The following is a 13312-nucleotide window of genomic DNA, read 5'->3' as shown; positions in this document are numbered from 1 at the left end:
GAGATTCACCCTTTTGGATCTTTAGAAATAACTTGAGCAGAATGGGGTTAACTCTTCTTTGAAAGTTTTGTAGAATTCAGAGGTGAATCCATCAGGGCCAGGGTTTTTCTTTGTAGGGAGGTTATTTATAACTGATTCAATCTCTTGGCTTGTTATGGACCTATTCAGACTTTCTATACCTCCTGGCTCAATCTAGGTAGATTATACGTGTCCAGGAATTTATCCATCTCATCCAGATTGTCTTGTTTCTTGGCATATAAATGTTCATAGTATCCTCTAATAATGTTTTGTATTTCTTCTATGTCTGTTGTTATATTTCCTGCTTCATTGTAGATCTGATTCACCTGGTTCCTTTCTCTCTTTTTCTTAGTAAGTCTCAGTAGTGGTGTATCAATTTTGTTTATCTTTTCAAAGAACCAGCTTTTACTTTCATTTATTTTCTGTATTCGTTCGTTTATTTTTTATTTCATTTATTTCTGCTCGTATCTTTATTAGTTCCTTTCTCCTGGAGTTTTTTTTTTTTTAATCTTTCTGCTATTGCTTTTCCAATCTGTGAGGCATGATGTAAGGTGATCCATTTGCCTTCTTTCCATGCTCCTCTTATGTGCACTAATTGCTATGAAGTTCTCTCTCATGACTGCGTTAGCAGTGTCCCAAAGATTATGGAAACTCATGTCCTCATTGTCATTGTCTTCCATGAACCTTTTGATTTCAGTCTTTATTTCTTCAGTAGTTGTGGAGTCACTCAGAAGTAGGGTTTTTTTTTTTTTTTGAGGTTTTTCACTATAGGGCGTGTGCACTCGCCAGACAGACAGAGAGAGACAGAGAGACAGAAAGCGAGAAATCACCCCCCAGAGGGGATGGCCATGCTGCAATTCCTTCTCCTCCATTCTCCTCTCAGGATCTTGGGCACATGCCCAGCGTGGGTTTTAAGCTACCAGGTCCGGGATGCGAACTGCGGTCGACTATGTGGGAGTCCAGCGACATAGTCATTATATTAACTGCTGGTTCCCAAGGTTTTAAAGTTTCCATGTATTTGAGTATTTTTTGAGGATTTCTCTTGAAATTAAATTCAAGTTTAATTCCATCATGGTCGGAGAAGATGCTGGGTATAGTTTCTATGCCTTTGAATCTGTAGAGGCTTGCTTTGTGTCCTATGATGGGGTCAATCTTCGATAAGGTTCCATGTGTTGGTGAGAAAAAAGTGTATCTTGAAGTTTTTGGATGGAAAGTTCTCTAAGTATCTGTTAAGTCCATTTGATTTATGATATCATTTAGATCCTTTATTTCTTTACCTATTTTTTGTATAGATGATCTGTCCAGAGGGCATAGTGTAGTACTGAGGTCTCCAAGAACTAGTGTGTTGCAGTCTATCTCCCCTTTTAGATCTAGCAGTCTTTCCTTCACATATTTGGTTGCTCCTGTGTTAGGCGCATAGATATTAATAAGTATTATATCTTCTTGACTGAATGACGCTTTTACTACAATATAGTGCTATTCTTGGTCTCTTTGACCAGTTGTTGTTTTAAAGCCTATTTTGTCAGAAATTAGTATTGTGACTCCAGCTCTTTTTTGGTTCCCATTTGCATGGAAAACCTTTTTCCAACACTTCACTTTCAGTCTATGTGTATCTTTATCCATGATTTGGGTTTTTGTTTTTTAATCCATTCAGCCAGTCTGTGTCTCTTGATTGGAGAATTTAATCCATTAACATTCAATGTTATTATCGATGTTACTGGACCTGTCCCAATGTTTAAGTTGGCCGTTGTCTTAGTTGCCTTTTACTCCTTTGTTTCTGGCTGTTACCTCTTTAGTTTTCCTGGAACAGTACTTTCTTCAGGGTTTCTTGGAGAGCTGGCCTGGTGTTGGCAAATTCTTTCAGGTTTTGTTTATCTGAGATTTTAATCTTTTTTTCCCATATGAAGGATAATCTTACAGGATACAATAATCTTAGTTGCAATTGTTTCTCTCTTAACACTTTCAATACATCTTCCCATTCTTTTCTTGATTGCATTGTTTCCGTTGAGAAGTCCTGTGTTAGCCTGATGGGGTAACCTTTGTAAGTCACTTGCCATTTCTCTCTTGCCAGTTTTAATATCTTATCTGTATCTGTGGGCTTAGCCAGTCTGGCTATGCTATGCCTTGGGGAAGATCTTTTTGGGTTGATTCTATTTGGGGTCCTTTGTATTTCTTGGGTCTGGATGCTTGAGTGCCTCTCTAGACTTGGGAAATTTTCTTCCAAAATTTCATGGAACATTTTTTTTTTTTTGGAGAGGTTTTCGCTATAGGGCACGTGCGCTCGCCAGACAGACAGAGAGAGACATAGAGACAGAAAGTGAGAAATCACCCCCCAGAGGGGATGGTCACACCGCAATCCCTTCTCCTCCCTTCTCCTCTCGGGATCTTGGGCACGCACACACACGCACCCGGTGTGAGTTTTAAGCCACTGGGTCTGGGACTCGAACCATGGTCGACTACGTGGGAGTCCAGCGACATAGCCATTACGCTAACTGCTGGTTCCCTCATGGAATAGGTTTTTCGTGCCCTTATTAGTTTCTTCATCTTCTGGGATACCAATTATTCGGATGTTAGGATGTCTAATGGAATCTAGCATTTCTCGTATGTTATCCTCATGTTTGCTATTTTCTCTATCTTTTTGGTGGTTTTCTCTAGGTCAGAAGTTTTATCTTTTACATCAGAGATTCGATGTTCAACTTGGTCTAATCTCCTTTATAACTTTCAAGAGAGTTTTTGATTTCCAGTATTACAGACTTCACATCTAGTAGTTCCATCTTATTCTTTCTTACCATGTCCATTTCTTCCTTCATATCATGGAAGGACTTTCTAATCTCCTGTAGTTCATTGGCTCATTTCCTGTTCCAGCTCATAGTATTTGTTCTCCATGAATGCTCTAAATTCTTTCTTGAACATTTTTGTAACCTCCTCTATTTTTTCAAGAAATGGAAGGGAGTCACTGTGTTCTTTTGATGGAGACCTATTTCCTGCTTTATTCAGACCTGAGGTTCTTCTTCTACTTCTAACCATTGGGTGATGTGTTCCCTTTGAAATACCTTTTAAGAGAACGTTTCCTCAAATAGGAGCAAGTGTGTTTCCTTTTTGCTTTGGAATGAAGACTGCCAAAGTCTCTCTTCTGTTGTGTTTAGCAATGTGATACAAGGAGGAGTATTCTCTTTAGGTGTACAAAAAAAAAGTATCTCCTTTTTTGCAGGTGGTTCAGTGAAAGGGAGGATCCCAGAGAGTCTTAAAATACTAGAATATTTCAGAACTGTAATTCTAGCCCTATTTAAACCACCAGAGATGGTGTAGATAAAGAAAGTGAGGACCAAATAAGTGGGAAGAAAATAATAAGAAGAATAAAGAAAAAGTCATGCACCATGCAATTTCCCTGGGGGTCCAAAGATGGGAGTGGGTGTCTGTAGGCCTGAGGGGTTTCCTATGTGGTAAGAAGAGAGAATTTTACAAATGAAAGAAGAGGAGAAGGAGAGAGCGGAAAAAAAGAAAAGTGTACCTGGCTGACAGAAAGATGGGTTTCTGGCTTGTGGGGTGGTGGTGGGAGGGAGGCTCCCAGGGCTGGAGCTGTGGTGCGGAGCCCTGCCTCAGAATTCCTTGGCCCAAGGATCCGAAGATGGGAGTAGGGTATCTGTAGGGCTGAGGGCATTCCTATGTGGTAAGGAGAAGAGAGAAATTTACAAATTAAAGAAGAGGAGGAGAGAGGAAATAAAAAATATGTACCTGGCTGACAGAGAGGGGTCTCTGGCTTGGTGGTCCTGGGGCTGGATCTGTGGCACGGAGCCCTGCCTCAGAATTCCTTGGCCCAGGGGCCAAAAGATGGGATTGGTGTGTCTGTAGGACTGAGGGCTTTCCTGACTGACAGAGAGAGGGCTCTCTGGCTTGGGGTTCCCGGGGCTGGAGCTGCGGCTGGGAGCCCTGCCTCAGAATTCTAATTACTATTATTTTAATTTTACCAGAGAGAGACAAAGAGAGAGAGAGGAAGAGTGAGAAAGCAAGCCACCAGGTCTGTGACTTGAACCATATTTGACCATGTGGGAGTCCAGCACCTTAATTACCATGCTACGTGCCAGCGTTTGAATTCTTTATTACTTAAGTAAGAATAAGTTCTGTTTAATGATTATCTTCAGACAACTGTTTAAAATCACATAAAAAACTGTAAAATTAATGTGTAGGTGTGATTGGTAGTGTGCTTTTGCCAAGCTATTACAAAGATTAAATTAGAGGAGATATACCATCAAAACAGATTTGTAAATTCTGTCATCATAAGACTTAAGATAATTAATAACGAAATGGTAGAAAGAAGGTAAATAAAAAGAAAAAGAGTATCTTTTTAAAAATTTTTTTATTAAATTTGTTTTTCTTTTTTTTTGGAGAGGTTTTTGCTATAGGGCACATGGGCTCACAAGAAAGAGAGACAGAGAGAAAGAAAGCAAGAAATCACCCCCCAGGGAGGATGGCTATGCCTTAATCCCTTCTCCTCCATCCTCCTCTCAGGATCTTGGACACACACGCAACACACCTGGCATGAGTTCAAGCCACCGAGTCCAGGACTCAAACCAAGGTCAACTACATGGGAGTCCAGCGGCATAGCCATTATGCCAACTGCTGGTTCCAGAAAGACAGTATCTTAAGAGCCATGTCCAAACCCAAGAGACTAGATCAGCCCAGAGATGCCTTTATAGGACTTCTTTTTCTGTCAAAGGATGCTCCAATCTCTGAGGGAGACTTAGGGACCTGTGAGATCTACTCAATGATGGGAACACTTACAGGATCATGTCTACTCCAGGCATTCTACCCAAGTCTCTCTGGCCTTCCAGGCCTTCCAGGCCTTTGCTGATCTTTGTGTAGAGCATAACCCCACTCCTCCACAGCCATGACAGGCAGATAAATTGTTTCATGCTCAAGGATCCCTCAGGGAACTTCCTTGGAAAGCTTTGATAACAGATACTACTCCAATCAGAATGCAATTAGTCAAGTTTTATTTTATTTTTAGTTTTTGCTACAGGGCACATGCACTTGCTGCTGGAGAGAGACAAAGAGAGAGAGAAGACAGAGAGAGAAAGCACAGTTCCTTTTCCCCCATTGTCTTCAGTATTTGAATAGACATAAATACATGCCTGGCATTTTTTTAGCCATCCAGTCAGGGAATCGAGCTACACAATTGACCTTGTGGGATCCAACATCTTCAGCACACAACCTGCTGGCCCAGCATTATTTATTTATTTATTTATTTATTTATTTATTTATTTATTGGAGAGGTTTTTTGCTATAGGGCGTGTGCGCTCGCCAGACAGACAGAGAGAGACATAAAGACAGAAAGCGAGAAATCACCCCCAGGGGGGATGGTCACGCCGCAATCCCTTCTCCTCCATTCTCCTCTCGGGATCTTGGGCACATACGCACACGCGCCTGGCATGAGTTTTAAGCCACCGGGTCCGGGACGCGAACCATGGTTGACTACGTGGGAGTCCAGCGACATAGCCATTATGCTAACTGCTGGTTCCCCATTATTTATTTATTTATTTATTTATTTATTTAAATTGTTTCCAAGAGGCAACTAGTAGCATAATAAGGTGCTGGCCTTCCACATGGATGGCCATGGTTCAAGTTATGAACTGTTTGCTTAAAAATTATAATAAATGTGTGTGTGTGTGTGTGCCCAAAACAATGAGGAGAAAATAGAAGAGAAATTATTGTGGCATGGGTACTCCCCACCCCCTTTGGGGATGATTTCTCAGTTTCCTTGCCTGTTTCTGTTTTTTTTGAAGAACATATCACAACCCCTTCCTTTCAGGAAAAAAACAAAACAAAACAAAACAAAAGAAAACAAAAAACTCTTTCAATCTTTACTCTTTTCATGAGTAAAAGAGACAAATAAAGCAAGAGAAAGATATCTATAGACAGAGAAACAGGCACTTCCAACAGTGTCTCAACACATTATCTACCCCCTAGCCTCAACCAGTCTGAGTTTAAGGGTAAAAATATGCCCAGTACACTCAGGGAAGTCTCCAGAGATGAATTCTAAACCTTCTATTGTGATTTAAACTTGAAGTGTGCCAAGTTTTATCAAGTCATCATCATCTAGTCCCACATTTATTACTTTTTACCTTAATTTATGTGTTTGTAATTAGTGATATTGAGCATTTTTCACATACTTGGATATTTTATGTCTTCTTCAGAAATGTTGATTTAATTTTGTAATCAGGCCTATCTTTTTCTTACTGCTGTTGGTTCTATTGAGTTTCTCATACACTCTGAATATTAATCCTTCATTAGATGAATAGATTGAAAATACCTTTACCCTCTCCTGCAGGATGTCTCATCACCCTGTTGATTATTTGCTGTGCAGTCATTTTAGCTTGATATAGTATCAGTTGTCTCTTCTGGTTTTGTTGTCTCTGATTTCTAGATCTTCTTCACCAAATCTATGCTCAGACCACTACCTGAAACATTCTCCCTGTTTTTTCTTCTATAGTTTTGTGCCTTACATTTAAGATTGTAATCTGTTCTTTCTCACATGATATCCACTATCTCTAGGACCATTTTTGAAGTAATGTTCTTTCCCAGTGTATGTTTTTTTGTGTCATTATTGAAAATAAGGGGCTGACAGATGGCACGGTGGTTGAAACCTGATTTCCATGTGATAAACAATGATTTGTGTTCCAAACGTGGAAGCTTGTTTTCTCTTTCCTTCTCTTTCTCTCTGTCTCCCTCTGGTCAAATTAAAAATAATAATAATAAATAAAATTAAATAAATTAACTCTAAAAAAAGGCAGTTGAATGTAAAAAGTGATCACTTCTATTTCTTCTTTTCCATTAAATTGAGCTGTCTTTTTCTGTTTAGTTTTCGCTATTCCTATGCTATTTTTGTTTATATAGCTTTATAGTGTACTTAAAGTAGATGCTAGAATGTATCTAGTACTAATAACGGGTTAAAGGGCCAGAATATTTCATGGTGATGAAGGTGCTGAAATCCCACAAGACTGACTGCAGTTTGAATCCCAGACCTGGCAGCTTGGAAATAATGCCAGCAACATGTGGCATAGCCATCATCCTACAAGATGACTTCTCACTTTCCCTCTCTCTGTATCTCTGTCTCTCTGTGGAAAGCGTATATGCCCTATTCTAAGAAAACAAAACAAAACAAAATTAGTGGGTCAGCTAGTAGATAGAGGATGGGAATAATGGGGGGAAGTGGAGGGAACATAGGACAAGGATGGGTAAAGGTACAAAATTACAATTAATTGGGAGAAATATGTTCTTATATTTCATAGCGTATGAGTGTGAATGTAGTTAACAACAACGTGTTGTATATCTCAAAAATGTAAAACAATTTATAATGTTTTCAACACAACTCACAAATATTGGATGTGGTCTTTATGCAATTAACCTGATTTGATCATTACACATTGGTTTTCTATATTGAAAAATTATACTGAAAGCCGTAAGTATGGATAACGCATATGCATCCATTATTTAAAAAGAAAGTACTCTGAGAGAATTATGGAAATACATTGCCTGTAGGGCAGTGCTCATAGTAAAAAGTAAGGCTTCAGACTACATAATATAAACTTTATGACTTTAATAAAGATTAGTAGGTTGGCAGAAAACACTGGGGAGACTCTGGAAGACATGGGGATAGGCAAAGACTTCTTAAATAAGACCCCTTATCCAGACAATAATCTCCAAAATAGGCATATGGGATAATATCAGATTAAAAAATTTCTATGAAGCAAAAGACAATAATTAGTGTAAACCTACAACCCTTGGAATGGGAGAATATTTTTGTAAACTATGCTTCAGATAAGGAACTGATAACCAGAGTACACAGGGAACTCAAGTAACTTACCTGAAAAAAATTATTTACCCAAATAAAAAATAGTAAATTGAGTTGAACAAAACTCTCTAAGGAAGACATATGAGCAGACAAAAAGCATATAAAAATACTTAATATCTCTCATCACGAGGGAGATGCAGAATAAAACCACAATGAAATACCACCTAACCCCTATTAAAATGGTAAAGATAAAAAATACAAAAATAATGATGTGTTGACAGGGTTGTGGTAAAAGGGGAAATGTCCTACACTGTCAATAAGAATGTAAATTGGTCCAGCCACTGTAGAAAACAATATGGAGGTTCCTCAAAGATCTACAAACTGAACTACCAGATGATTCAGCAATTCTTCTACTGGGTATCTACACAAAGGGTAGAGGAACAGTCGTAAGAGTGCTTCCACATTTATGTTTATTGTGACATTATTCAACAATTGCTAAGATGTGAATCTACTCAAAAGTCCACAAATAGATGAATGGATTGCAAAAGTATGGCACATATACTGTATGGAATACTACTCAGTCAAAAAAAAAGATCCTGGCATTTGATGGAAAGTGAATGAATATGGAAGATTTACTGCTGAGTGAAGCAAGCCAGGTTATGAAAGAGCCATTGTATGTCTCCATTTAATATATATCCACTGTCTGTATTCTGTGGTAGAAACTGAAAGATTTGAATATATAGAAGCATGGAAAATGGTTAGATTCTGAATACAGTATAGGAAGAGTGTGGGAGATGGAGGAGAGAGTGAAGGAAGGAGTGAAGGAGAAAAAAAGAGAAGCAAGACATTTATGGGACACTTGATGATGTATATAGTTCTTCAACTGGACTGGTGTGAATTGTATTCATGTTGGGTAAATTCACTTTACAAGCTGTAAGAATGTATAGTGATTAAATGTAAAAAAAAGTTTTTAAAATTAATTATTTATTTATTTAATTCAATAAGTTATTATTTTCAACTTGACCAGAGAGAGACAGAAGGAGAGGGAAAGGGAAAGTGAAAAAGAAAGTCTCTAGGTCCAGGACTTACACCATAGCTTGCCACGTAAGAGTTCAGTGCTTCAGCCACCACATCACATGCCAGGCTCATTTCTTATTTTATTATGTGTACCATAATTTAATTAATCACCTACACTATACATCAGAAGAATAGCTGATGACACATTTTTTGTTGGATAGTCCTGTTTTCAGTAATATTGGCTTATCGTTAAATAAATTTTGTTGTTATTTTAATTTTGATAGTAATTTCCACTCAGTAAATATCATTACAGTTTGCCCTTTCTAAAATAAAATTGGTAATTTATTAGTAATGCTCATCTGTCTACAAAGCTGGAGGACGCCATCTCAAAACTTACTGGAAGGTCAGCTGATGGCATAGGGGTTACATCACTCGGCTCCATGTGGTTGAATGTGATTCAAGTCCCAGACTTGGTGGCTTGAAAAATCACACCATACATATGTGAATGCATGCTCAGGATCCCAGAAAAAAATGAAGGAGAAGAGATTGTGGTGTGGCCATCCCCCATAATGATAATTTCTCACTTTCCTTCTCACTGTCTCTGTCTTTATCTCTCTCTCCCCAGTGAGTATATATGTCCTAAGGCAAAAATATCTGAAAAACAAAAACAAAAACCTAGTGGATGCTGTTTTTCACTTGGGTTATATGTAACTGGTTATATTAATATATAAATACTGGAGAAATCTCTTCACTTTACAAAACCAAGCAGATTCAGCTGTGTGTTCATTAACCAAGCAGATTCAGCTGTGTTCATTAACCCATTAAAGACAAGGGTAGAAGAAAAGGTAGTGATGTCTACTTTATATTTTTGGTCTTTACTATCCCAATCCAATTATAATTCTCTGTAGCTGAATCTCTGCCTTATGGAAAAATATTTTAGTGTGACTTTTGTATATTATCAAATAAAGAATATGTAACATTTCACATATTTTATAAGTGATTTTTAAGAGCAAATGTTTATAAAAGTCAATGTGTTGAGATTTAGTAGCAGTTAAAATATGCCTTTGAATACTTTTTAAAGAATTGTATGTAATCTGGAGACTGGTTTAAGCCAGTGGCAGTGGCAGACACCAGGCTGCCTGTGGCTGCAGGCTCTAATAGCTGGGACCTGTTGCTCATACCCACCCCTACTCATCTCTGGAATTCAGGTTGGTTTCTTGGGACTTTTAGATTTACTTGAACACCTCCTCATCACATCTGGAGACTGGTTCAAGCCAGCGGCAGTGCCGGACACCAGACTGCCTTTGGCTGCACGCCCTAATGGCTAGGACCCATCAGTCATCTTCCACTCCTTCTCCACTTGCCTTTGGACTGTCAGAACTTCAGTGTTTTGAATAGCACATGGCATGCAACATGCAATGCGTGATTTTTTTTCTTACTCTTGGGGTGAAGCTTATTAGGTCAGTTGAAGGCTCACCGCTCTTTAGAAACAGGGAGGACTTTAGGTCAGCCATGACCAATGAAAACAGTACATGGTACTGTTGACTAGCAGGTAGGCAGACCGGAAGAGAAATCACCAATTTTCTAATTCCGTGCATGTTTTAACACTCAGAGATAGCTTGAATAAATTAGGAAGGAGCATATAGATCACCAGATAACTAGGAACAATCGCAGAGGATCAAGAAATATGAGCAACCAACAAAAGGCCTCTCCCCCAAGGGAAATCGTCAAGCCCACATCACTGACAGTCAATATAATGAATGTTGTGGACATGTCAGATAAGCAATTCAGAATATTTGTAGTGACCAAACTAACTGAGATGAAAGAGAAGAGAGACAATGAGCTCCAGGAGATGAGAAAGTCTTTTCATGATTTGAAAGAAGAAATAGACACCTTAAAAAATAACCAGATGGAACTTCCAAGGTTGAAGAATGAGATACAGGAAATCAAAAGCTCCCTTGAAAGTATTTAAAGTAAATTAGATCAGGCAGAAGACTGAATCCCGAATGTAGAAGACAAAACATCTGACCTAGAAACAAGCATCAAAGAGACTGAGAAAAAACAAAACAAAGACGAGGATAATATACAAGGAATACAGAATACCATCAAGCACTCCAACATTTGGATAGTTGGTATCGCAGAAGAGGAAGAAAATAATAAAGGCATTGATAATTTATTCCATGAAATCCTGGAAGAAAACTTTCCAAACCTTAAAAGGCATTCAAATATTCAGACCCAAGAAATACATAGGACCCCTAGTAGAATTAACACAAGATAATCCTCTCCAAGGCACATCATAGCCAGACTGGCAAAAACAATAGATACAGACAAGATACTAAAGTTGGCAAGAGGGAAACATCAAGTTACTTACAAAGGTCACCCCATCAGGCTAACATCAAACCTCTCGGCAGAAACAATGCAGGCAAGGAAAGAATGGAAAAATATAGTCAAAATGTTGAATGAAAAACAATTTCAACCAATACTATACCCAGCAAGATTATCTTTCATATGGGGAAAAAAAAGATAAAAACATTCTCAGATAAACAAAATCTGAAGAAATTTACCAACTCCAGACCAGCTCTTGAAGAGGTTCTGAAGTGAGGGTTATACCAGGAAAACTAACTAGTCAAACAGTTATGAGAACCAAAACAACCAAGAAGATGGCTCGCTTAATAATAGGAACAGGTACAGAAATATCGATACTAAAACTGAATGTCAATGGATTAAATTCTCCAATTAAGAGACATAGACTGGTGGAATGGATAAGGAAACAGAAACCCTCTATCTGTTGCCTACAAGAAACTCATGGGTAAAGACATACATAGACTAAAAGTGAAGGGCTGGAAAAAGATATTCCATGCAAATGGAAATAAAAAACGGGCTGGAGAAGTGATATTGATTTCAGAGAAAATAGACTTCAAGTCAAAGACTGTAAGAAGAGACAAAGAAGGGCATTATATGATAGTAAATGGGGTAATCCAGCAAGAAAGCATATGCTTATCAATATTTATGCATCCAGCAAGAAAACATAACATTTACAAATATTTATGCACCTAAATATGTGAAGGAAAGACTGCTGGAACTAAAAGGAGAGATAGGAAAAACATGGTAATTGTTAGAGCTCTCAACACCCCATTATCTCCTTTAGACTGACCTAAGCAAAAAATTAATAGAGAGATACAGGACCTAAATTATACCATAAAGCGAATGGGCTTGATAGATATCTATAGAACTTTCCACCCTAAGTCCACAAAATATACATTTTTCTCACTCTGGCATGGAACCTTTTAAAAGATTGATCATATGTTAGGACACGAATCAAGGCTTTACAGATTAAGAGGTATCAAAACTTTATGCAGCATCTGCTCTGACCATGATGGAATTAAACTTAAAATTAATTTCAAGAAACACCCTCAAAAATACGTAAACACATGGAAACTGAACAACCTACTTCTGAATGGCTTCTTAAATATTGAAGAAATAAATCTGAAATTTAAAAGTTTGTGGAAATAAATTATAATGACTACACAAGTTTCCATAATCTATGGGACATGGCAAAAGCAGTCATAAGAGGAAAATTCATAGTAATTAGTACACATAAGAAAAGGATGGAAAGATGGAAAATATACAACCTAACATCACACTTCAGGGAATTGGAAAAACAATAACAAAAAATGCCAGAAGTAAAGAAATCATAAATATTTGTGTAGAAATAAATGAAGTATAAAATAAATGAACCATACAGAAAATAACTGAAAGCAAAAGCTGGTTCTTTGAAAAGATAAACAAGATCGAAGCTCTATTGGCTAGACTGATAAAGAAGAAGAAAGAAAGAAGCCAGATAAATCAGATACACAATAAAACAGGCAATATTGCAACAGACACACTAGAAATACTAAATATCATTAGAGGATACTATGAGCGACTATATGCCCAACAAACAAGATAACTTGGAGGAGATGGACAAATTCCTGGATGCGTATAATCTACCAAGATTGAATCAGGAAGACATAGAAAACCTGAATAGACTCATAACAAGCCAGGAGATTGAATCAGTAATACGTTACCTTCCAACAAAGAAAAGTCCAGGTCCAGATATCTTCACTTCTGAATTCTACAAAACTTTTAAGGATGAGTTAATCCTTATCCTACTCAAATTATTTCTAAAGGTTCAAAAGAAGATAAACATTTTAAATTCACTTTATGAAGCCTCCATCATCCTCATTTCCAAAACAGATAAGAAAATGACAAAAAAGAAAAACTACAGGCCAAGATTGTTGGTGAATATTGATGCAAACAAGATGGGGATTTTCACTTCTGGGTATTTACCCAAAAGACAGGAGAACGCTCAGTCAGAAAAGTGCTTGCACATCAATGTTTATTGCAGCATTATTCACAATTGCCAAGACATGGAACCAACCTAAATGTCCACAAACTGATGAATGGATTGGAAAAGTGTGGTATATATACTCTATGAAATACTAC

General features: G+C 37.8%; 1 pseudogene; it reads right to left on the bottom strand.

The window, feature by feature from the left end:
- Positions 1-4886, bottom strand: part of LOC102486372 (eukaryotic translation initiation factor 1 pseudogene) — a 117157-nt pseudogene extending 112271 nt beyond the window's left edge.
- Positions 4887-13312: the final 8426 nt, after the last annotated feature.

Source organism: Tupaia chinensis, unplaced genomic scaffold (genome assembly GCF_000334495.1).
Source record: "Tupaia chinensis unplaced genomic scaffold, TupChi_1.0 Scaffold000591_1, whole genome shotgun sequence".
Classification (NCBI taxonomy): domain Eukaryota; kingdom Metazoa; phylum Chordata; class Mammalia; order Scandentia; family Tupaiidae; genus Tupaia; species Tupaia belangeri.
The sequence above is the reverse complement of the archived record's forward strand: the minus strand, read 5'-3'. Positions and strand labels throughout refer to the sequence as shown.